Source organism: Bubalus kerabau, chromosome 15 (genome assembly GCF_029407905.1).
Source record: "Bubalus kerabau isolate K-KA32 ecotype Philippines breed swamp buffalo chromosome 15, PCC_UOA_SB_1v2, whole genome shotgun sequence".
In the NCBI taxonomy this organism is placed as follows: Eukaryota; Metazoa; Chordata; class Mammalia; order Artiodactyla; family Bovidae; genus Bubalus; species Bubalus kerabau.
In genome coordinates, this window is record NC_073638.1 from 63,419,526 (window position 1) to 63,445,601 (window position 26,076).

Below are 26,076 nucleotides of genomic sequence, written 5' to 3' on the forward strand. Positions count from 1 at the left end.
GCAGCAGAGATGCCCATCAGCTTAGAACACTTAACCTTAAAAAGTCATGTGAAAAAAAAGATAAACTTTTTATTCTGTAAGCCATCTAGAGAGTTAATTTGTTAGCGTGACCTAGCTTACCTTTCACTAGTACAACATCTAACTCAGAGGATTATGAGGATTAAGTACAATTCCAAAGGTTAACATTTATGCAGAGCTACTGCCTTGCCTGGTGACTCAGATGGTGAAGAATCTGCCTGCAATGCAAAAGACCTGGATTTGGTCCCTAGGTCAAGAAGATCCCCTGGAGAAGGGAATGGCAACTCACTCCAGTATTCTTGCCTGGAGAATTCCATGGACAGAGGAGTCTGGTGGGCTACGTAATCCATGGGGTTACATGGGGTCACGAAGAGTCACACACAACTGAGCAACGAACACTTTCACTTTCATGACTATGTACAGGGCCCCATGCTTATATACATGATTTCATTAAATAATAAAAACAATAATTTCAAGGTAGGTTTCATCATGTCTGTTTTGTAATTGGAGATCAAGGAGATTAAGAAATGTTAAGGCTCAAAGTGATGTAAGTGGAACAAATCCAGGTCTGACAAACGCATGATGGTTTTGGTAGCCTCACACCCCCAGGGTTTCAGTTGCAGATTCTTCTCTCCTTCCCTCTCCTTTCCTGTCCTGTCTGTCCCAGATCCCTCTTTTATTCCACCCCCACCACCCCCACCCCCCACCCCCCGCCGCTTTCCTCCTTTCTTCAGTATTGACTTCACTTTCATGCAAGATGGCATGTTAAATAATGTAATAAATACTACAGTCAGGAGATCTGAGTTATGGTTTCAGCTTTTGCAAGTCCTAGCTGTGTGAACTTGGTAAATCAGCTTATCCTTCTGAGCCTTAGTTTCTTTGTCGGAATAATAGGTATGCTAATAATAGTTGCTTATCTATCTTATTTGATCACCATGAGGCTCAATTAAACTGCAAAGGTCTTTACAAATTGTAAGACATTCTAGAAATGGCAGGTGTTACTCCCCACTCTACCCTGATCTCACATGCCAACAGTTGACAAAGTATAGACCCTGCACAGCAGCAGCAGCACCACTGGGAACTTGTTAGAAATTCAAACACTTAGGCCCCACCCAGACCTACTGAATCAGAAAATCTAGGGGTAGAGCCTAGACATCCATGTTTACCAAGGCTTCTGGGTTGTTCTGATGAACATTCAGGCTTGAGAATCACTGTTATATGTGTGTATGTGCACGCACATACGCACACACACACACACACACTCACACACATATCCTGATGCAATTAGTTAAAAGAGTCATATAAGAGTAGCCTTTCCCAACAGTTTGGGAAAACAGGTATGAGCAGTGCTAAGGAGATGCCTGGGAGGGAAGGGGATGCTGAAGACATGCTTAGGAACATCAGGACTTTTTTTCGTTCAGTGGAATTTCTTTCTTCTCCAGAATCAGTGCTGTGATTCGTGACTGAGCTATGCCAGGAAGAGTGAGGAAATGACCCAATATTTATTAGGACTCTTTTGGTTGCAAGTAAGAGAAACTCATCATAAACAATTTTAAACAAAAATGCAGGACTTCCTTGGTAGCACAGTGGATGCGAATCTGCCTGTCAATGCTGGGGACACAGGTTTGATCCCTGGTACGGGAAGATTCCACATGCCTCAGAGCAACTAAGCCACTATGCCACACTATTGAGACTGAACTCTAGAGCCTGTGAGTCTCAACTACTGAACTGGCATGCTGCAACTGCCGAAACCGATGTGCCTAGAGCCAGTGCTCTGCAACAAGAGAAACCACCATAACGAGAAGCCACCGTAACGAGAAGCCACCATAATGAGAAGCCCATACACCACAAGGAAGAGTAGTGCCCGCTCAACGCGACTAGAGAAAGTCCACACAGCAATGAAGACCCAACACAATCGAAAATTAAAAACAAATAAGTAAATTATTAAACAGAAGTGTAAATTTATTGGCTTACAAAATTTAGAAGTCCAGGAGTAGATTGCCTTCATTCATAAGCTAGATTCTTGGGCTCAAATCATTGGGATTCTGTTTCTCCTGTTTTCTGGACTCTAGTTTTCCCTGTTGTTTTTATTACTCTCCAGGTTTCCTGGTGTGATGGTAGAAATGGACAGACTCACTCTAGGCCCATATTTTATCTGTTTAGCAGCTCCATTGTAAGGAGAGTGCCTGGTTCCCACAGAAATTCAAGGCTGACTCTCCTTGCTCCTTCTTGGGACACATGTCCACCCTTGGGCTGATGAGCATGACTCTGATTGGCCAGGCCTAGGTTACATGACCAACCCTGGAGTCCATCATACCCACACTCACTGAGAAGGGGAGCAAAATTCCCTAGAAGAAAATAGGACTACTGTTACCGAAAGAAGGGTGGGTTGACGGTGGTCAGGTGAAAACAACAGATGTTTACAAGAGGCCTTAATATGCTGCCCCTGGGAAGACTAGGATTATGTTAGCCACAAACTCCTGCCAAGGTTTCCATTTCACCATATCCTGCAGAATTATCTGTGACAACAGTGACTGATCTCAAAAAGTGTGTGGGATTGTGGTGGGTGGGCGGGGGTGGGGGGAAGGGGGTGGGTGGACCTGGAACACAGCAGCTAAAAACATTGGCCTGACCACATATCAAGTTTGACTCAGCTTCTCCAGTCTCAGGAATTTATCCAGAGCATTTTTGCTTTTAATGTTTTGGCTGTGCCACACGGCATGTAGAATTCCAAGTCCCCATGGAGTCCCAGCCTCTGAACCACCAGGAAGTCCCCAGCAGAGAATCTTTAAGCCTCATCCCCCAACAAGTTCCATCTCCTTTTACAATGCTCTCCATTAAATAAAACTCCAGTGGCTTCAAGTATTTTACATTTGGATCCACAGTCTGTAGACCAGTGCTCTGCAATAGGACTTTCTGCTGTGATGTAAGTATTCTTTACCTGTATATGGCTAATTAGCACTTGGAATGTGGTTATTGTGAGTGAGGAACTAAACTGTTCATTTTAGTTAACTTTAATTTTCATTTTAACAGTTGCATGTCCCCATGGCTACTATCTTGGACACTGCAGCTTTAGACTCTGGAAAAGAAGGGAATGGCAACCCACTCCAGTATTCTTGCCTGGAGAATCCCGTGGACAGAGAAGTCTGGCAGGCTACACTCCCTGGGGTTGCAAAGGGTTGGACATGACTGAGCGACTTGGTTAATGTTAGTCAAAAGCTAACATTCTGACTTCTACGAAGTTCATTAGACAGGCTGCAATTTTGGGCTACTCTCTACCTGTCTGACTCTTTTTCTTAGTAATAGAACACATGAGTTTTAGCTGGACCCATGGCCTCCTGGCAAGACGCTCTGTTTCTCAGCTTGTCTTGTGGCTGGAAGGGGTGTGGTGTAGGAAGTCACATGTTAACGTCAGGTTAGTGGCTGTGGGAAGGTATCTTGTGCAACTTTTTGGTTTTCTCCTTAAAGTTGACACTACATGCCCTGGACTTTTCTGTCTTCTCCTAGACTGGAAGGCAGATGTGGAATTGAACCAGCCTCAGTCCTCCTAAGACTATGCCCAAGAGATGGTGAACCAAAAAGATGGAAAGATTCTGGGTCCCTGAATTATCTGATGGAGCAGAGATACCCCATCAGTCTTGAATGACTCATCTTCGGGCCATGTGTTGAGGTAAATGAAACACTTTTATTTAAGCCATTGTGTTCTTGGGTTTCTTTATTATAGCAGGTTAGCCTGTATGCTAACATACCATGTATCCACCAAGGAATCATTGTGAGCCAGTAGACTGGCTATTTACAGAGCTGGGTTTTCATTAGTTCTATAACTTGCTACAGTGTGACCTTAGGTTTCAATTTCCTCTTGTGGAAGATAAGGCATTTGGACTGAACGTGGGATGCATAAAAATGGAATTCACCTTGAGTAAAATAGGGAAAATAACAACAGCTACTTTGTAGGGTGGTGAGGATTAGAAGAGATAATGCACAAACTACACTTAGCCCAGTGCCTGAGACTGAACAGATGCTCTATAACTATTAGCTGTAATTATTGTTATTGTTATTAAGTTTTGACCCTGACAGATTGCAGGAGGCTGCCTGGAGTGCTGTGTTGACAAGGATGTGAGACCACATCAGTGCTCACTGGAAATGAAGGCCATAATCATCTACGTCTTCCACAGGCACAGGAGGGGGAGTTCCCTGTAATGGTGGGGATTGCTGGATTCCTAAGTCCTCTTCCCTTCTAACTTTACAGAATTTTGCCTACCTATCCTAAGTTAGCATATAAGAGTCTTTCCCCCTGTCTGTTCTATACCACACACACCTCTTGACATATCGAGTGTTTTATCAAGTAGAACACAGGGTCCTCGCCTGATATCTCTCTCTGACTGGTCTTCTCCTCACCCACTTTCTCATCTTCTTCTGAGCCTCACCCTCAAGTCCGGAATCTCTAGACTTATGAGAGACACCTAGGCTTCTCAGGCTTCTGAGTCATTGTTCAACTTCCCTCTCACCTGACTCAGTGCTTAGGAATTGCCATGTTACGATGACATGGTTCAGCCAGGTCCTTGCTGGAAGCATCTGAAGGACATTGGTAGCTAACAGGCACAGTCCTGTGAGGGTGATTCTGCCTCGTCTGGCTCAATCAGTCTAATAACTTGTGTAGCCCCCAGGAGGATTCTGATCTTCTGGGAATCCAATCACTAACACAGCTTAGAAAATAACTCAGGTATAGAGAATCCATATCTGCTTTCCCATCCCCAATCCCAAATCGTTTCCAGGGAGTCGTGTTATTTTGACCGTTTTCAAAAGTCACTGAAAAATAGAGAAACGATGTACGGGCGAAGGTTCAGTTGAAGAAAATTGAATCTACCCTGGGAAATAGAATCCACCTAGTTTAACTAGAGCATGGCTTTCACAGGATAAACCCCTTCCGACACTCCTGTTCCTAGGTCTATATATCCCTTCTTCTTTATTGGGCACAGCAAACTATGGTCTGCTTTTGTAAAGAAAGCCACCATTTGTTTTTGTAAATAAAGTTTTATTGGAACACAGCCAATGCCTGTTCATTTACATATCATCTACAGATGCCACAGCAGAGCTGAGTGATTGCAACAAGGGCAGTATGGTTCGCAAAGTCTAAAGGTTTTACTTGCCTGTCCCTTTAGAGAAAACATTTACCAATGTGCTACATTATACCAACTTTACTTAGTACTGGTAACTATTTTTGTTTCCATTTCCATCTTCTATTTTTTAATTAATTTTTATTAGAGTCTACTTGCTTTACTATGTTATGTTAGTTTCTCTTGTACAGCAAAGTGAATCAGATAGATAGATAGATAGATAGATCCCTTCTTTTTTGTATTTCCTTCCCATTTAGGTCACCACAGAGCACAGAGTAGAGTTCTCTGGGCTACATAATAGGTTCTCCTTAGATGTTTTCTGGTTCCAGTCAACCAAACCATGCTAAGGCAATCACTTGTGTCTGTGGCACATTTATTCCAGTGGCTCTGGTAATAATACCCATAGCAACCACTCTTATCTATAATTATATTCCTCCTTTCCTGGTCTAGCATCCTCAGAATCCATCCCCACACTCATGGATGAGAGAGTTAAGAGGCTGTTTTAGGAAAATCATAGACACACCCTGGTTCTCAGACTGAGAAGCCAGGAATTGTAAAACCCTGAGCCCGGGATTGCCTTTTGTAAGCTCCCTTGTTCTGTTTGGTGAAGCCAGCCCATCTCACAGTGTAGCGGGCAGTAGACCTCCCTCCTCTGTTGTGGGGAGAACATGTGAAAGCTGGAGATAGTCCAAGTGGACAGCCTACACTAGTCTGAAGTGGGCACCACGACTCTGCTTGAGCTTATTATTGCTGGGGGAGGGGGAAAACCAAATCCACATGACTAGATGTTCTAATTTTTCAAAGAGAATCTGGAAACCTTTTTTGGTTTGCTTCCTTTTAATAGACAATCACTGCACATTGAGGTTTGGGACTAATAACTGGTGACCTTGGGCAAGTTCCTTTGCTTTTCTCTGGCGTGGGGTCCTCAACTGTTCAGCAGATGGAAACAAAAAAGGAGAGGTACTCTATCTCATAAGGGTTTTATGATGATTACCTGGATAATTCATGTAATGTTCTTAGGATGGAACCTGGCTGGCACAGAGTAAGTGATCAGTAATGCTTAGCTTTGGGGATTTTTTTAGACACTGGAGGAGGCACTAAGTTAGGATCCCATCTTTCTTGCCCACCTCAAGAGTTTAAAGGCTTTGTCTACTAAGGCATGACAGCAGAGCCCACTCAGAAGAGAGCCAAGGTTCAGTAGAAAGTCTCTCAGTTCAGTTCAGTTCAGTTCAATCACTCAGTCGTGTCCGACTCTGTGCAACCCCATAAACTGCAGCACGCCAGGCCTCCCTGTCCATCACCAACTCCCAGAGTTCACTCAAACTCATGTCCATTGAGTCAGTGATGCCATCCAACCATCCCATCCTATGTCATCCCCTTCTCCTCCTGCCCTCAATCTTTCCCAGCATCAGGGTCTTTTCCAATGAGTCAGCTCTTTGCATCAGGTGGCCAAAGTACTGGAGTTTCAGCTTCAACATCAGTCCTTCCAATGAACACCCAGGACTGATCTCCTTTAGGATGGACTGGTTGGATCTCCTTGCAGTCCAAGGGACTCTCAAGAGTCTTCTCCAACACCACAGCTCAAAAGCATCAATTCTTCGCTGCTCAGCTTTCTTTATAATCCAACTCTCACATCTATACATGACTACTGGAAAAACCATAGCCTTGACTAGACGGACCTTTGTTGACAAAGTAATGTCTCTGCTTTTTGATATGCTATCTAGGTTGGTCATAACTTTCCTCCAAGGAGTAAGCGTCTTTTAATTTCATGGCTTCAATCTCCATCTGCAGTGATTTTGGAGCCCAGAAAGATAAAGTCAGCCGCTGTTTCCACTGTTTCCCCATCTATTTCCCATGAAGTGATGGAACCAGATGCCATGATCTTAGTTTTCTGAATGTTTAGCTTTAAGCCAACTTTTTCACTCTCCTCTTTCACTTTCATCAAAAGGCTCTTTAATTCTTCACTTTCTGCCATAAGGGTAGTGTCATCTGCATATCTGAAGTTATTGATGTTTCTCCCGGCAATCTTGATTCTAGCTTGTGCTTCCTCCAGCCCAGCGTTTCTCATGATGTACTCTGCAGATAAGTTATTTAAGCAGGGTGACAATATACAGCCTTGATGTACTCCTTTGCCTATTTGGAACCAGTCTTTTGTTCCATGTCCAGTTCTAACTGTTGCTTCCTGACCTGCATACAGGTTTCTCAAGAGGCAGGTCAGGTGGTCTGGTATTCCCATCTCTTTCAGAATTTTCCACAGTTTATTGTGATCCATACACTCTAGAGCCCCTCATATGAAGGGGTGAGGGAGGCTAGAGATACTGCTAGAAATTGCCCCAAACAACATCTGCTCTGGAAAAAGTTTTCTACTAGAGGGAAAACAAAAGTAAAGATGAAAAGCTGGAAGGAAGGAAAGAAAGGATGAAGGAGAAAGAAAGAATGGAGGGGGAAAAGATTTAGTAAAAACTCAAAGCATAGACAACTGTAATTAATAGAATTATGGTAAAGAGATATTTAAAAACCGCTCAGCAAAAGTCAGGTTGCACATTATAATTAATGACATGCAAAAAGATTTAATACATAATGTTAAGCTTGTAAATTAGGCTACAAAATAACGTGTATTGAAAGAGACAGTGTATATGAATTTACATATTATTACATATTACATATTATTACCTGAATAGAAAAAAGACTGGAAGGATGGAAGGAAAGCTAACAAAATATAAACACTGGTAATCTTTAGGTGACAGGATTGTGACTTGTTTTGTTTTAATTATATGAACTTCCTAAATTGTCTTCCAAAAAAATCTGTGTAACTTGTGTAATAAGACAAAATGAGAAGTAGTACAATCGTTAGGACTGTGAAGTTACCAGTTACAACCAAACCCTGAGTTTCAGATTCTTTTTCCAAATTTCCAGCAGGTGGCGCAATGGCAATGCGAGCCTCCATCTGAGTTTCACTCCAGATGAACTCAATCTCGGGATGAAACCACCCAGATCCAGGGGCTGCCTGGCCCAGGGTTCCGTTCTTCCCGCACTAGGAGAAACAACATAATTAGAAATGCAATGAGATGCGGTTTCTGTTCCTCTCTCCACTTACATCCTCCCCATCATTTGGCCTGGGACAAAATTCAAATTAGTCTTATTGGGCATTTCTGGATTAGATTGGGTTTGCAGCTCATCCAATCCTAATGATAAGTGAGCCTGTCAGCTAAAGGGTGGAAATTAAAAAAAGCAAGTAATTTTCTTGTTCACAGGAAAGGCAATTTTTAATGAACAGCAAACCTTGTTCACAAAGATAATGGACATTCTGGACCAATGTCAGTCATGGGGGAGGGAAGGCAGGGAGCCTGGCAGCCTGGCTAACCAGCTCCCAGGGACTGAATGAGACAGAGTCCCTCCAGGCCTGGACACCCCCAGGGAATGAATGGGTCACAGCTGAGGCATGACCTTTGCCTGGTCCAGAAGGGAAAGAGCCCTCAGAAGAACCAGCTCCACTTCATCTTTTCCACTTTGGTTTTACATCTTAGATTGACTGCCCCCAAGAAAACTACTCTGAAGGGAATTCAGGATGTCAATAAAAGCCATCAGAGTCCACCAAGGTGGTCCCCATTCCACCCAGACCCACAAAGAGCACACTGTCTGGAGATATGGAATGTTCTGGGTCCTCGCTGCTGTTTCTCATAACTCTTCAATAAGCCTTCAGTGTCCTTCTTCTTGGTGTTGACCTGGAAAAAAAGAAGGAAGGGAGGGAAAAGACCATCTCAGCTCATCTTTGCAGAGAGAAGCTAAGTGGGTTTCTCCAGCCTGGACCCAGAAGTTTTCACTTACTGAGTCTTCAGCCCTATTGTGGTCCAGATGCCTTCACAGACAACTGGCTTTCCTGTGGCACCATCTGGGTTCTGAATGAGTGAATCAAAGCCCTTGGCATAGAGTTGCTTTCAATCTCAGACAACCCAGGCAATTGGAAGGAACCGCATAAAATGATGAGGAACAGGGACGTGGTAATAACTGTCTGTATATATGCAACAGGGGCTTCCCTGGCGGCTCAGATGGTAAAGAATCTGCCCGCAATGTGGGACACCCAGGTTTGATCCCTGGGTTAGGAAGATTCCCTGGAAAACGGCATGGCAACCCACTCCAGTACTCTTGCCTGGGAAATCCCACGGACAGAGGAGCCTGGTGGGCTACAGTCTGTGGGGTTGTGGAAGAGTCAGACGTGGCTGAGAGACTAACATACGCTTTCAGTTTCCTTCTTATACAAGATCACCACACAGATGTCCATTCCTCTTCTCTCTTGTTCTTTCTCTCTCTCTCTTTCTTACACACACACACACACACAGAGGCATTCCTAAGGGTACTAGAATAGAGAAGATCATATAACAAGAAGAAGATAACTAACTTAGATAACTAATGAGACTATATACCAAATAATTTAGTGTCAGGTTTAAGAGTTTGAAGTCACTCAGCCTGGGTTTGAGCCCCAGCCCTGCCACTTTCTTGTGTGATACTTTGAACAAATTACTTAAGTTCTGTGAATCTTAGGCTCCACCTGTTAAATGATAATAAAGCTACCCACACATCACAGTGTTGCGGAGGGGATTCAGAGAGATTCTGCCTGTGGAGCACTTAGCACCGTGCCAAGCACTGAGTGGTACCATGTACATGTTGACTATTATTATCTTCTGAAAGCGTCAGAATAAAGGGGCAGTTTGAAATTGCTAAACTGGAGCTCCTTCACCAAGGGGAAAGTTCATCAGAGGCAGCTGGGTCCAGGGACAATACTTTTTGTCACTGAAATAATTTAAGACATTTAGTATGCTTCAAAGTAGAACTCAATGCTTTTCTTGTCACAAGTTTCCAAGTGGATGTCTAGGGGACAGCTGTGTGATAAGTTAGCTGGGAGGGTTTCAGATGATCTTCAGACTAATTAACAACCCACATGGCAGGAGTACCAGCCCATGGGGAAAAAACACTGGCCGCAGTGCTGGGGCAGAGGCCGAGATAACCCCTGGGGGACCAGGCCCCTTCCGTTGGACTGTGGGAAACCCAGGGGACCCAGTGGATGCTAGGCAGAATAGATGCAGATGCTTGGCAGTGGCTATTGATCAACTGCAGAAGTATTTCAGCATGTTAACCTATGTGGACAGGCTGGGGCACCCTGACTGAGTCTCCGTTCTAGGTCAAAGAGTAAAGTTCAGTCACACCCTCACCTGGCTGGCTTTCATGTGGCATCCATCTGTCCATTAGGCTTCCCTGCTGGCTCAGTGGGTACAGAATCCGCCTGCAATTCAGGAGACACAAGAGATGCATGTTCAATCCCTGGATGAGGAAGATCCCCTTGGAGGAGGAAATGGCAACCCACTCCAGTATTCTTGCCTGAAAAATCCCATGGACAGAGGAGCCCAATGGGCTACAGTCCATGGGGTTGCAAAGAGTCGGACATGACTGGGCAACAAAACGTGCATCAGTTCATTGGCCAGACTGAACAGCCTGTTTACAAAGATGTTTTCTTTGGCAAAATAGATCAGTGGAGAATAAATGAATTGATTCAGAAGAAATCTCTCCCCAATTCTGAAAGGACAAATCAATGACAAAAAGGCAGAGGGTTGGTTCTTACTCTTCTACAGCTGATGGAGGCTAAAATATTCCAGAGCCCTATCTTCTAGATGCTGACAGTCCAGGAGGAAGGATCAAAGGAAAGCCCACGAATGCAGAGAGGAGCTTCTGAGGTGGGCTTGGTGAGTCACAGGGATCATGAGGGACTACTCTGTGCGTGGTGAGCTCTTGGGGTGAGAAGCATGACTGGTTCTGTGTACCCCCAAATCAGAGAGTCACCCAGTCAGTACTCAGTGAGACCAAATGTGGAACTCAAGTGCTGGGTGGAAAGGAGCGATCGTGTATCTGGGGGCAAGTTTCAACAGAGGTAAGGGAGACGAGAGGAAGGACCAAGCTCATGAGAGAGAAGACTTTGAAGTCAGCCTTCCTGGTCGTGTGCATGGGCTCCAGAGTAAGCAAGGCTACCAAGAGAAATTTGTCCACATATTCTTTGAGATAGCCTGGGAGAGCAAGGCAGTTGTCCCTTGGAATTGACAGGAATGGGGGAGGGTGAGAGAAGAGATCACTGCACCTCTGCCATGGCCCCAGGTTGGCACAGCTGGTCCTCAGAGCCAGAGAAGGATGGAGCCTCACTATCCGGAAGGTGCTGTGGGTGGCAGCAGCCATGGGAGACCCCTTCCCTGTGCTTTGAGGTCATCTAGGGGCTGAGAGTTGTTGGCCAGCTGCTTTTTAAGACTTTGTCCAGGGCTGCCCCTCAAAAACGCTGTAGGGGTTTGGAGATGGGAACCAGTGGACCTGCTCTGATGGGGAAGATAGCCAGAGAATGACTGGCTACTCTAACCATGATCCCCTCGTCTGGAGGGCATCCTTCAGTTGACAAAGCGCTGCCTCAGTCCTAAATCTTTCTAGCAGAGACGATCACTGCCACTTTCTAGATAAAAAAGCAAAGACCCAGAGAGGTTAAGAGATGAATCTGAGGTCTATGACGGCGATAAGCCATCCGGGGCACATGGGGTCGCCATTCAGGTTTCCTGACTCTCAAGTGGGTCCTCTTAATCAGAGTGGGATGCGAGTGAAGTTCCTGGGGAGCAGTATGTAAGGAGGTGAGGTCCTTAAGCGGGAGGTGGCTGTGAAGTGGCTCCCCACATGGTCATGTATGCGCGATGGTGGCCGTCTCAGCTTTAGCCCCTGGATATGCCTCGCTTGACTCACCTACATCCACAACCTTCCTTAATCACTGGTCTCATTCCAGTGGTGGAGGGTTTTGCTGGGGAAGCACTCAGTTGGGATTTCACGCTAGATAGCCCGGTACCCACATGCCTGCTGAGCAAGCCTGGGGCTTTTCCACAGGCTATATCCTCACTGAGAAGTTGCCTAGAATCTCAATCTCTTCCTGCAGCGAGGGGAGGGGGAGAGAAGCAGAGTGTTGCCCCCAGATAGGCCGGGCACCACAACAAACAACAAAAAAGATTCATGTGCTCAACGAAGCTGAATTTTAATTGATACTTTTTCTAACAGTGGTTCTGAACCAACATCCCTCAGCCCCCAAAGATGATGAAGGGGGTGCGGCTTAACGCCACAATTAGCAGACAACCCCACAACAAATACAGTAAACATTAATCATATTAAATATTGAATGCAGACTCTGGTACGCTTGAAGAGCAATGGGTTTTTACAGTTTTATTTTTATAGAAGACAAAGCAATGATTGTGGAGGAATTATTCTGATGTCAGTGCTGAAGGGAAATAATGTAACATTCTGGAATTTATATAAAAATTACAGCTTTGTTGTGTTTCACACTATATATAGTAATTTAATCATTTGCAGCTGATTAATTTCAGTGAAGGAAAATGTAGCATTATGCATCCCTAATGGAGTTCCAAGGTTTGAATTCTAATCGTGAGTTGGGCACAATTTAAGTCTAAATTAGCAATTAGCTTGGGCAAAGGACACTTAGGTTAAAATGGAGTCATCTGTTGATGAGTACTGAGTCAACAAGAGAGCAGAAAGGAAGATCACCAGAAAAGTGTTTGCCACAGAACACTCTTTGCTGGGTTCATCATTATAATTCCTTACATTAGCAGAATGCGGCTGTGCATTAGAAAACAATTTCTTGTACGTTTATCTCATACGCATTGGTCTTCATCTAAGTCTATAAGTGGGTATTTGTGCTCCATCGTATAGTGAAGAAACTGATACTCAGAAGAAGTAAGGTCGCGGAAAAGAAGAGCATTTACGGTGGAGGATTTGAACCCAGTGTTCCAGTTTAAAAGCCAGTATTCTTTCAACCTCAAGATATTTTGGGGGGAAATTTGCTCCAGTGGCAGGAAATTGGAGGGAGAGAGGCACGTGGGGCTGGAGTGGTTATTCTTCTAGTTTCCTCATTTTGGGCTTCCCTGATAGCTCAGTTGGTAAAGAATCTGCCTGCAGTGCAGGAGACCCTGGTTTACTTCCTGGGTTGGGAAGATCCTCTGGAGAAGGGAAAGGCTACCCACTTCAGTGTGCTGGCCTGGAGAATTCCATGGGCTGGATAATCCATGGGGTTGCAAAGAGTCGGACACGACTGAGCAACTTTCATTTCACTTTCCTCGCTTCAGAGCTGTCAGAAGCTGGCTGTGCCCTTCACCTGGAGCTCACAGCTCCCATCAAGTGGCTACACTACCGTCTCTGTGTCCAGGCTTTACTGATACCCCTCTCCTTGCCCCTTCAGGCTCAGGGTGGTCATGGTGCCCACTATTACCAGCCCTGGGGCACTGCCTGTCCTTTCTGGCAGTTTCCCTGCAGCCCGTCCTCCCTGTGAGCAATGAACAATGCAGAAAAGACCTGCCCCAGTTCAACCAGGCAAAGGTTGCTTTCAAGGAAATGGACACAAGAAAGATGGAAGATAGGAAGTCATTTAATATTTTATCTAAGCACCTAGAGGCAATCAAGACAGGAGTAAAGAGCTATAGTATTACACTCTTCAAACAAATAGAAGAGAACATGCCATGTTTCTAGAACCTCCCATCTCTCTGCTCCTGCAAATTTCTGACTCCTTGTGCTGTCCCCAAATATCAGGGCTCTTGGGATGCAATGACACAAACTCAATTTAAATGGACATAAACCAAAAAAGTGAACTTATTGGTTCATGGGCTCCAACTTTGGGAAAAAAAATGCATGGATCCAAGCTCAGGAAAGTCAGGATCCAAGACCTCCACTGCTGGAACTGTCAGCTCTCCCTTTTTTTTCTTTGTTTCTCCCTGAAGTTTGTCTTTACTCCTCTGACAGATGCAGCCTTGTCAAGTGATGCCGATTGACAGAAACAAAATTAAAACTCTATCATTCAGATCAGAACTGGGGATCTGAAGTGAAATTCACTGAATCAGAGTCCTGGCAGGAAGCAGGATTTCTCAGATGGTTTAATTAAGGAGATTTTTAACAAAAGGACTCATGGACAGTGTTCACTGTATACAAACAAGAAATACTGAAGCACCCAGACCCGAAGAGGAGGAAGTTAGCTGCACTGTGGAGAGCGCAGGGTGGGGCCTCTAGTGATCAGGGACACAGCTACTGCCAGCCATGGGGGCTGAAGCAGGGGAGTTGGGGCACCCTGACCTCTCTTCTCCTGCCCTTGGATGACTTGCCAGTAACATGCTCCCATGGGTACACCCAACCAGAAACCCAGTTGCAAGGGAATTGAGGTGGTGCAGGGTGCAGGGTCAGCCTCTCAGGGTGACAAAATAGGACAGTTACGGCAGAAAGTGAAACTCAGAGGAGAAAGAGAATAACCTGCATGCTCATCTTGTATGTCTGCAAGAGTTGGGGGATTGGAAGAGTGAACATACTTGAGTGTTTTAATTTTATAAGAGAATTTCCTAAGAATTTCAACTTCAATGAAATAATTGACTCAAGCAGGGATCATCCACAAATGCTAAAACCATTAAATAAAATACTGATTGGGCTTCCCTGGTAGTTCAGTGGTAGAGAATCCCCCTGCCAATGCAGGAGATGCACTGTTCAATCCCTGGATCGGGAAGATCCCGTGGAGAAGAAATGGCAACCCACTCCAATATTCTTCTCTGGAGAGTCCCATGGGCAGAGAAGCCTGGCGGGCTATAGTCCACAGGGTTGCAAAAGAGTCGGACAGGACTTAGTGACTAAACAAAAACAACAACAAAATGTTGGTTGGTCATCAGGACGTTTACATGATCTCAGGGTATCTTCCCAAAGACTTCTCGTTAATTACCAAAGGGAAGGTATCGTCACAGTGGAGAGACCTGCCAGAGAGCTGCTTAACAAAGCCATCAAGCTTAGCATCACTCAGCGATCAAGGGACACAATGACACTAAATGCCTTCTTGTGAGATGCAATGGGAAGCACACAATCTCACCTTTGTTGTGTGCTCCAAAATGTTTAAGAAAGTGAAAGTCGCTCAGTTGTGTCCAACTCTTTGTGACCCCATGGACTATACAGTATTCTCCAGGGCAGAATACTGGAGTGGGTAGCCTTTCCCATCTCCAGGGGATCTTCCCAACCTAGGGATTGAACCCAGGTCTCCCACACTGCAGGTGGATTCTTTACCAGCTGAGCCACAAGGGAAGCCCGCCAAAATGTTTAAGCTGAGTCTAATTCAGAGAAAAGGACCAGGTAAGTCCAGATCACAGGGCACTCTTCAAAAAAGTTAGTGCCCTGAACAGCAGCAGCCATAAGGAGGGGCTAAACAGAAAAGACTACCGCACACAACTCGGATGAATCTCACAGTGTTGAATAAGAGAAGCTAAGTTCAAGAAGGGTATGTAAAACATGATTCTATTTCCATAAAGTTGGAAGACAAAACCCATTTAAGTATTAGGAGCCAGGACAGTGATTTCCCTCAGGGAGTGATGTCAGGAAGGGCACCCAAGAAAGAATTCCAGGATGCTGATGATGTTCAATTTCTTACCTCAGTGCCTGTTACAAGAGTTTATTCCCTCTATGAAAGCCTATTGTAGTGAGTCCACTCTGTGCGTGTGTGTGCATGTGTGTGTATTAGGGAGAGAGATAACATTAATGTGGCAAAATACCACCAACTGATGAATCTAGGTGAAGGATCTGTGAGTACGCATTATCATTATATTGCTTTCTGTTCTCTAGGTTTGAAATTTTTGAAAGTAAAAACTTGGGGGGGGGGTGGAAAATAGGAATTATTTTGAATTATTTTTTAAATGTTACATGACAAAATAACTGACATCTTATTCATCAGTAGACATTACAGCGAGTTCACATCATTGACACACTTATTTAAATATATGCAAACTGCTCACACTTAGCTAAAATAAAACAAAGAACAAAAAGCAGAGCTACTTTGCATTTATTATGATTCCTAAACAGAAGCCAAGTATCTCGTCTGGTGTGCAAGGATAGAAATAGCAAACTGTTCCGATGTTCACAGAAAAACTGTTGTGTTGGACATATTAAGTTATAGCTTGGGATCCACAAAACCATACCTATGGGATTTTGAATTCTCAGCTCAGTTCAGTTCAGTTCAGTTGCTCAGTCATGTCCGACTCTTTGCGACCCCATGAATTGTAGCACGCCAGGCCACCCTGTCCATCACCAACTCCTGGAGTTCACTCAGACTCACATCCATCGAGTCAGTGATGCCATCCAACCATCTCATCCTCTGTCATTCCCTTCTCTTCCTGCGCCCAATCCCTCCCAGCATCAGGGTCTTTTCCAATGAGTCAACTCTTCACATGAGGTGGCCAAAGTACTGGAGTTTCAGCTTTAGCATCATTCCTCCCAAAGAACACCCAGGACCGATCCCCTTTAGAATGGACTGGTTGGATCTCCTTGCAGTCCAAGGGACTCTCAAGAGTCTTCTCCAACACCACAGTTCAAAAGCATCAATTCTTTGGTGCTCAGCTTTCTTCGCAGTCCAACTCTCACATCCATACATGACCACAGGAAAAACCATAGCCTTGACTAGACGGGCCTTTGTTAGGGTTAGTTTAATGGCCAGTGATCTTTACTCTGCTCACTAAATTTAGAACCCAACTAACTTAAGTTGTGCCATCCCTGGCTATGTTGACCATTACGGGGACCTTGTTTTCCTTTAAAATACATAGTCCTGTTTGGGTACAAAGAGCTTATCAGCTCCCCATACTCTGGTGTTTTTAGGCTCAGGCATGGATAGAAAATCTCAGAAGAGGGCAGATAATAAAAGAGGGAGAAGCTCTATTTGTTTTAATCTATTTCTGTTTCAAAATAACATACTAGCCAGAAGCCAGCAGAGGATCCAATGAAGATCCAATGGTTCTTACTGTCAAAGGTCATCATTGCATAATCCTTATGTGTCCTCCTGCCCTCATCCTTTTAGCTGCCAAGGCTTCAGGAGAGCAAGCACTGTGGCCTCTGGGCACTTGGGTCTGAGGAAGAGGCAGAATCTGCCCGGCTCTCCAGCATCCCAATGCCAACACAATAGGCACCTTTGGTTCAGCCCAGCTGCCAACCATCTGTGAGCCACTGTTCAGCTAGAATATAGTAGATGCTCATTAAATGTTTGTTAAATCAATGAGTGGGCTATGGAGAGAAGGGCTGCAGAAGAAGCTGGAGGAGTGGTTTTCATGGAAGATTCTATGTAACTTAAAGGGATTGTTGCTCACTTCTGCTTACAACCCAGCTCTTTAATCCTTGAGGATGCCATCCTGGGAGCAGTAGAGACATACTCCTGGCATGGATATCAATATTCTTACCTCAAGTGAATGTGCACGTAACTGACATCTGCAAGGGGCCAGGATAGGAGAGAATGACCGTGGCTGTGCGGCAATTTAAAGACGACAAATTTCTGAGTCTATGTGTGATACCTCCTGGGAGTCCTTGACTCAACATTTGTAGGAAACAGAGGCTCTGGCAGCATATAAGAGAGAGTCAATGAAACTGCCAACTGTAGGGCTTCAGACTTCTAGCCTCTGTAATCACGTGAGCCAATTCCTTATACTAAATCTCTTTGCATATACAACTTGAACTCAGTATTGTGAAACTGAGGACTGTAACCTGCCAGGCTGCTCTGTCCATGGGATTCTCCCATGTGTTTACATACACATTTCAAACGTATATATGTGAAAGTTGCTCAGTCGTGTCCAACTCTTTGTGACCCCATGGACTATACAGTCCATGGAGTTCTCCAGGCCAGAATACTGGAGTGGGTAGCCTTTCCCTTCTCCAGGGGATCTTCCCAACCCAGGGATCAAACCCAGGTCTCCCGCATTGCAGGCAGATTCTTTACCAGCTGAGTTACAGGGAAGCCCAAAATGTGTGTGTGTGTATGTATATATATATACATACACACACACACGTGTGTGTATATATATGTGTGTGTATATATATATATACACACACAAAGCCCAAAATGTGTGTGTATATATACACACACACACACATATGTGCATATATATGTGTGTGTGTGTGTATATATATATATATATATATACACACATAAACACAAAGCCCAAAATGTGTGTGTATATATATACACACACACACACACGTATGTGTATGTGTAGCTGTGTATGTGTGTGTGCCCAGGTATGTGTGTGCCCATGTGTGTGTACAGTATCATCATTTTGTTTCTCTGAAGAACCCAGACTAAGAACTTAGATCACACAATTGTATGATAAACACTCCTGGTTGCCTGTCTACCAAGTTTGCTGAGATCCCTCCCTCCACATCTCAGCAAAGAGACCCCCACTTCATGTTCCCTTGCTAGGAGGACCCACCTCTCCCAGTGGAGACTCAAAATGCCAAACCCTCACCTTACCAGCTCCCAGTACATTCAGAGCACAGGTGAGCAACGCAGACCCTGCCATGTGAACCTAAAGGAGAGTTTACCAGGGGCTACAAGGAAACATTTCTTTTCTAGAAAAGGAGCCACCCAAGGGGAAATGTTTTCCTCCAGCTCTGGGTAGAGTTGCACTTGCCCAGTGCCAGAAACTTCGGTAACGTCTAGCCATCAGGAGGGAGACATGGGCTTTGTGCTGAGCAAAGCAGAGCAGAAAGAAACAAAACACAAGAATTCAGAATTCATGAGAATACTGTAGGGCTGCTGAATTAACCATCCAGAAATCACCCTGCCTCCAGATTTCTTATGTGACATAACAGACATTCTTATTGTTTGGGTAAGTGCTTAGTCGCTCAGTCATGTCTGGCTCTTTGTAACCCTTTGGAATGTAGCCTGCCAGCCTCCTCTGTCCATGGGAGTTTTCAGGCAAGAATGCTGAAGTGAGTTGCCACTTACTACTCTGGGGGAATCTTCCCAACCCAGGGACTGAACATGCATCTCCTGTCTCCTGTGTTTCCTGGAATGCCGGGTGATTCTTTACACGCTGAGCCATCGGGGAAGCAAAAAACCGATATTAAGTCCTCTTTAAAGAAAAGTCTGTTTCCTGTACTCAAAAGCATCCTAATCAAATTAGCTGATTTTATTTTCATTGTTAAGAACTCATATCAAAGGAGGTCTCTTTATCCAGTCAGAGGTATACTTACAGGTTCATTTAGTATTCTTCTTTATTTACAAATAGCAGTGTGAAATGAGAAATATGTTTTTATACCTATACCCATATTCATCCCTTCATCCTTCTATCCTTCCACCCCTCTGTCCATCTCTTAATCTAGCTGTGAGTTCCACAGTCAGAAAAGTTCAGAAGCCGTGATTACTGCCTACTTTTGGAGAATCACAACCAACATTAACGTATTAGAGCCTTTGAGAAGTTCTGCAGTAAAGAAACTTCTTTAACTCCGTATTTCCTTGATTTTTGCTTGTTTGTTTGTTTTGCTTTTGAAGCACAGAACCCTTCTTTGAGCAGACATTTTAACAGCAATCCAATCTGGGAAACGTGTGCATGACTGCATAACTCTCTCTCTCCTTAGATCCCATACCCACATTTTAAGAGGACAACTGTTCCCTCTGAAGGCAACACTTGTTATTCTGAAGCACTGAAGCAAAACCTCCAGCACATTCGGAATCTGCTTAGATGTTTACAGATAGCTTCGTGTTAATTTCTATACAAAAGATATATATTTCTGGCCTTGGCGTATTGTTTGTGATTCACCACCACATTCTAGGAACCTCCACTCTCACTCATCACCCTGCTTGAGCTAACCATATCTGACACAAACAGTTCTCATTCATGGTGGCCCCATCCCATTTTTACCATCCATAGCCCAAGAGGCAATCTTGTGCTTGTGTTTTAACATAAACTTCAAATCACATGCATACTAACACTACTTCATGAGCAAGAAATTACCACGTCTGGTTCATTGACATTTACTTCTGGGAACCATTTCAATCAGATTAATCCGTTTATCTAAATAATCTTCCACTCACTTCACAACATCAGAACTCACCAATACATTTTCTACTGATGCTTCCAACCTTCCTTTTTGTAGACCGAGGTACAGGATTCATTATCACCTGGACATCTGCAAACTGGACATTATCAGAGTGTAAGGGAGGTGAAATAAGAGCTTCTATCCCATCAGAGTTTGAGGAAAGGGGATAAAAGTGGGGCAGGTGGAGATATCCATCCATCTCTGATATGACTGCTGGAGAGTGTGGCTTAGATGCGCAGTAACAAATATGACTTGTATTAGGACTGGTAGCTTATGCTGCAGCAACAACCCAGGAGTGGCAGATAAAAACAGAGTTATTTCTGGTCCACATCACATGTCCACTTTGGGCCAGCTGAAGCTCTGCCCCATGTCAGCTTCACTCAGGAACACAGCAGTTGGAAAACTGCCAATCCTGGTGGTAGAGAGGGAAATGCTAGTATGGCAAGCCCCACACCAGCTCTCAGAGCTCCACTCAGAGGTGACCACATCACCTCTGCTCACGCTTCACTGGCCTCATGTGAGCTCCATTACCACGGGCCCCCAACCCTGAGCCCCAGAGCTAGAGAGAGGTGTTCTCCTAGAGCAGGCATCACTGGAGAAGCCACGGGCTTTGTCGCATTGCCACGTCTACCCTAAGAGCAAAGCCACAATATGCTCTCTACAGACAGATGGAGCCAAAGAGAGTGGACAATCGGGGATGAACTCCTTAGCTCTCCAGTCAGGTGAGAAGCGACCAGCAAAAACAAACCACAACAGGACTTTTGCAAAATAGGCCTTCCACTTACTCATTGTCTTCTGCAGTTTTAAGTTCTTGGTTCACTCTTGAGCTCTCTTCTTCAAGTTCCCCACCTTCGTCTCGGTTTGCTTCCCCGTCATTCTAGACTGCTTCATCCTCCTCCTAAAAGAACTGTGAATCCCACTCTACTGCTGGATGCCTGGCTACCTGAGCCAATAATCCAACCCTTGAGTTACTAACAGGAAAATGCGATGCTTAGTTCAGTCTGAGAAAAGTCTGTCTGTGACTTGTCGCCAGGGGTTTCTGGTGGCAACCAGAAACACTCACTGAGCAAGTGGATGAATGAAGAGATACCATCGAATGCCCAGTACAATAGGCACTTCCATGTGAATTTCAGTGTGAGTTTCCCACCTTCAGCATCTTTGCCGATTCTCCTCCCCCTCCACGGCAGTATCTTTCATTTGAGCTCTTTCTTTATCCAAATCCCAACAAGTCTTCCCGTGTCAATCAAGCTGAGGCCCTACCTCCCCTAGACACATTCCCACACTGACCTACGGTGATGGTGACCTGTAGTGATACTCTGTCTACACAGCTGGGAGCTCAGGTAACAGAACTGGAGGTGGTGGAACCAGGGCTTGAACCCCTGTACTCTGCCTCCAGAGCCCAGGCACCTGACCTCTACACTAAAGAACAGATGGGACAAGAAGAGGTGAACTAGGGCCTTCTGAAATCAAGCACATAGGGCATGCCTTGAGCCAGACAGACTTGGGTTCAAGTTCTTGCTTTCCTGCTTACTAGAGGTTGTATTTTAAACAAGTTACTTCACGTTTCTGGGCCTTAGTTCCCTCAGCTGTGAGATGGAATAAGGAAGATTAATATATAACATGTCTGACAACTGTAGACTTGCAATCGGTGTTAGGTGTGAATTGTTCTCCTGTTCTCTCTTCCTCTAAAATCAGAATGTTTATATCAATCAGACTGCACCCCGTCTGTTCACTCTTTACTCTGTTCTCTGGCTTGCAAACACAGAGAAAGGTAAGAAAAGTATCTGATAAAGGAGTTTCCAGGCTGGCCTAGCAGTGAATAGACCACAGATACCTCTGTGCAGCACAGGTACCCAGGAGCACGAAGGCCCCCATGAGACCAGAGTCCACTGACCTCAACTGAGAGTCAAGATGTGGCTGAGAAGAAAATGCAGTTCCCTGGGTATTTATTGTTACTCCTCCTTAACAGCCTTCCTTTCCTTCCCCTCTTTAGCCCTTCATCAGATATTTCAAATTTATTAATAGGTCCCAAGTCCAACGATGAGCTATACATGGTAAAGCAAACCAATATTTCCTCTACATAAGGACATTCTACATAAAATGACAGAGATGTGGCATGGCCACAAAGAGGGCTGAGCTGGTTAAATTCACTTTTACAAAAAGAGGAACTCTCTTCCCTCTGGTGTCACCGCCAACAATACTGCAGGCAATCTAACAGCTTCATGTGAATTGCCGGGTCTGTATTGCAAGTCCTGGCCTTCTTGGATGGAAATACTGGTTTGGGCTTGCTGGTCCTTCAGCAGGAGAGCTGTGTGGTCAGATGTGGTCTGGAGAGAATCTACCTGGATTTGACTCCCACATTTGCTGCCTAGATAGCTTCCCTGATGGCTCACATGGTAAATAATCTGCCTGCAATGCAGGAGAGCCGGGTTTAATCCCTGTGTCAGGAAGATCCCCTAGAGGAGGGCATGGCAACCCACTCCAGTATTCTTGCCTGGAGAATCCCATTGACAGAGGAGCCTTACAAGCTATAGTCCATGGGGTCACACAGAGTCGGACATGACTGATGAGACTTAGCATGGTGACCCGTGGATGGGGGCAGGGAGCTGATATAGAGGAGGAGCGGCAGTGACAGATACACAGAGAAGTGAGATGGGAAGCTGACCGTGAACCCCATGACTGGGCAGTTTCCAAGGAACACAGGACAGACTTCCACGTATTCACCGAGCGCTTCTTGAGGGCAAAACCCCAGTGTGGAGGGCAAAACTCCACAAATCCTAGCGATACAGATGTTGCAGTCAGAATCTCAGTGGGCCACTGGGTGACCTGGAGCATATTATTTAACCCTTCAAAGGCTCCACACCTGAGCTTCAAAACATGCTGAAGAGGTTAACAGGACGAAGTCCTACCTGGCACAGAGCAGGCACTTAAACAAGGCTGGTTTCGGGGACTTCTCTGGCAGTCCAGTGGTTAAGACTTTACCTTCCAATGCAGCGGGTATGGGTTTGATCCCTAGTCAGGGAGCTAAGAACTCACATGCCTCATAGCCAAAACATCCAAACATTAAAAAAAAAAAAAAAAAAAAAAAAGGAAGCAATATGGTAACATATTCAATAAAGATTTGAATTTAAACAAACAAAACAAAAACCAAGGCTGGCTTCTTTCTGGTCCTCTAAAAGAACCAAGAAGCAGGAGAGGCTGCTGTAATCTTCCTCTCCACTGACGTCCATTTAGACACTGTGAGAGAAAAGACATGAAACGCACGTCCTGTAGCTGTGCAGCCAAGGACTGCCTGGCCCCTGGTGTCAGCGAGCAGACTGGGAACGGCCCTTGATGGAGCTTCTGTCAGCCCTGCAACATCCAGTGAGTGCATATTTATTGAGCACCTACTATGTGCCAGGTGCTGGTTAAAGCACAGCCACTGCCAGCCCCAAAAGTGCTTTGTGCAGATTAGAAAAGGTTGCCCTTTCTGGCAGGTACAGCCCCATCAGCACACAGTTTGGCAAGCGAGAAGACTCTTTGTGTCAACAAAAAGAGTGCCCCTTCATTCGAGTGGACACAGCCCATGCTGGGCTCATGCCTTGGCAGGCAGAGTGAGTGGCTTTAGGCCCTGAGGACCTCCCTCATCTGGGCAGCCTCGCCAAGCATATGTGCCCCACCAGGCACAGCATCCCCAAAGTCATGCATTTCTCTTAAAGATAAATATGCTCTGTTGAAGGGCTTCTCTTTTATTCTCTTTTAGACATGGGAAAATATTATTTCTTTTATGAAATGACGCTAATAGTAGATGGCAGTTGTTTATCTCTTTTGTGAACTGTTCTTAACAAAATAAAGTTGACAACTTTATGTCAGTACTTCTGTTTTGGACATTTTTCTGGCCTGTGAAATTCAAAACTTTGGGAATTATTGTGGGAGGTGCTGTGTGGTGAGAAGCCCTTCTGTTCAAGCAAAAGAAAAGCCCCTGCAAGACCCCACAGACCTGGGCAGGTACTCTGTTGCCATCAGGGTCTCTGAGCTTCAGCAGTCTGCATGCCATTGCATTTCAGAACTGCTGGGTTGCTATGGTTATCACCAGATCTCTGTAATTACCTTGGAAGTTGCTAACTTTGAGACTTATAAGGTCCGTGCCATACAGATATTCAAAAAAGAAAGGTTTTTGTGTCTGAGAAGTATACCATACAGATATTCAAAAAAGAAAGGTTTTTGTGTCTGAGAAGTATACATGCTGACAATAAATGGCATTGCTCGAACACAGCCGCACACACACACATACGTGAAAATACTCATACACACAGGAGAATCATCGTCTCTTGCATGCTTTGGTGGTTAGATCTGTGGACTTCACATGAGGTTCACACAGTTATAGGAAAGCAGATCTTGGCTCCAGTGATAAATCTGGGCTTTCTCTCTTAGCCAGGATTCTCTGGCTCCAAACAAAAAACTGGTGGTCTCAATTAAACTAGAGTGTATTGGCTCACCTCACTGAGAAATGAGTCTTTGTGTCAGGTACAGCTTGATCCAGGGACTCAGGATCAGGATTTGCCAGGTGGTTCAGTGGTAAAGAATCCACCTGCCAATGCAGGAGACACAGGAGACGCGGGTTTGATCACTGGGTCGAGAAGATCCCCTAGAGAAGGAAGTAGCAATCCACTCCAGTATTCTTGCCTGGAAAATCCCATGGACAGAGAAGCCTGGTGGCCTACAGTTCGTGGGGTTGCAAAAGAGTTGGACATGACTGAGTCATGGAGCAAATAGAGCACCACCCCCAGGCAATCTGCTTGCTCTTGTGAGTTCCCCTGGGAAGGCCTCACCACGTGGTCAGCTCGCTGCCAAATTTCGAGCCTTGGATTGACCAGGAAAAAAAAGAGCTTATCTCCTCCACAGTTCAAACAAACAAAAGGTCTGCACCTTGGTCTCAGCCTGCCTTAGATCATAACATAAGCCGATCTCTGCACCTATCACTGTGACTGGGGACATGCCCAAAGCTGGAGCAGCACTGTGGGGAAGCCTACATTCTCTAGAACCGGGATCCCCAACCTCCTGGCCACGGACCAGTACCTCTTGTCAGCTCAGCAGCGGCATTAGATTAGAAATAAAGTACACAATACATGTGATGTGCTTGAATCATTCCCAAATGATCCCCACCCTCTAGTCTGTGGAAAAATCACCTTCCATGAAACCAGTCCCTGATGCCAAGATGGCTGCAGGCTGCTGCTCTAGAACAAAGTCGGGGTCAAGGGATGCAGCCAGCCAAACTTATTTTCTCTCCCCAAAGGAGAGGGATCCAAGAAGTTAGTGGCAAGAGAGACATCACCTGGGCTGCTTATTCTCCTTTTGCCTCACCTCACGCCCGCATCTATTCTCCCCACTACCCTTGCTCTATTTGATCCACGCTCTGTGTTCTGAGATGTTATCTCTGCAAGGCTTCCTCCCAGGCCCCTTGTCTCTGGCCATTGATTGGATCAGACAAAGCAGAAGCACAGCAGATCTGAGGAGGAGGGGGAGAAAGAAGTGGGTGTTTTCTCCCTGCCCCCTCCCTGCTCTGGTACCTCCTAAGGCCCCATTCTCACGGCTCACACCACCTCCTCTCTCCCTGCCCTCCAGCCTTTGAGGCAGTAACAGCTTCCTGCTGCTGTGATCTTGATACCTCAATGCCCCTGTCTGTTCCACTGATGCTGCCCACTTATATGCACATTGTCCCTTAAACTCTTTTAATCTAAACTAGGAGTCAGTGAACTTTGGCTCACAAGCCAATAACCACCCCCTCGCTTTTTGTAAAGACAGTTTTACTGGCCCACAGTCACACCCACTGCCCATCCTTTAGTGCTGTCTGTGGCCAGTTGTGACAGAGACTGTAGGCGGCCTGAAAAGCCCAAAATACTTACTTTCTGGCCCGTCACAGAAAAAAATTGCTGACCCCTGGATAAACCAGCTCTGATGGCTTTTGCTTCCTGCTGGGACCCTTTCTATTTTATCTCCTCATAAAATTTAAGAAGAGAATGCTACTTTTACTGTAAGATTTGTACATAACTTTTGA

General features: G+C 45.1%; 2 long non-coding RNA genes across 2 annotated transcripts; one reads left to right on the forward strand and one right to left on the reverse strand.

Moving 5' to 3' along the window:
• Window positions 1-2,746: 2,746 nt before the first annotated feature.
• LOC129628356 (uncharacterized) lies at window positions 2,747-4,998 on the forward strand. The gene is made up of 3 exons (XR_008702790.1): window positions 2,747-2,944; window positions 3,526-3,688; window positions 4,096-4,998. It is a non-coding gene; the product is annotated as an uncharacterized LOC129628356 (long non-coding RNA).
• A 2,906-nt stretch (window positions 4,999-7,904) lies between these two features.
• Window positions 7,905-24,817, reverse strand: LOC129628317 (uncharacterized). Its single transcript, XR_008702773.1, has 7 exons — window positions 24,518-24,817; window positions 22,949-23,079; window positions 20,825-20,946; window positions 20,055-20,136; window positions 10,346-10,416; window positions 8,761-8,860; window positions 7,905-8,169 (listed from the first exon to the last, which is right to left on the reverse strand). It is a non-coding gene; the product is annotated as an uncharacterized LOC129628317 (long non-coding RNA).
• Window positions 24,818-26,076: the final 1,259 nt, after the last annotated feature.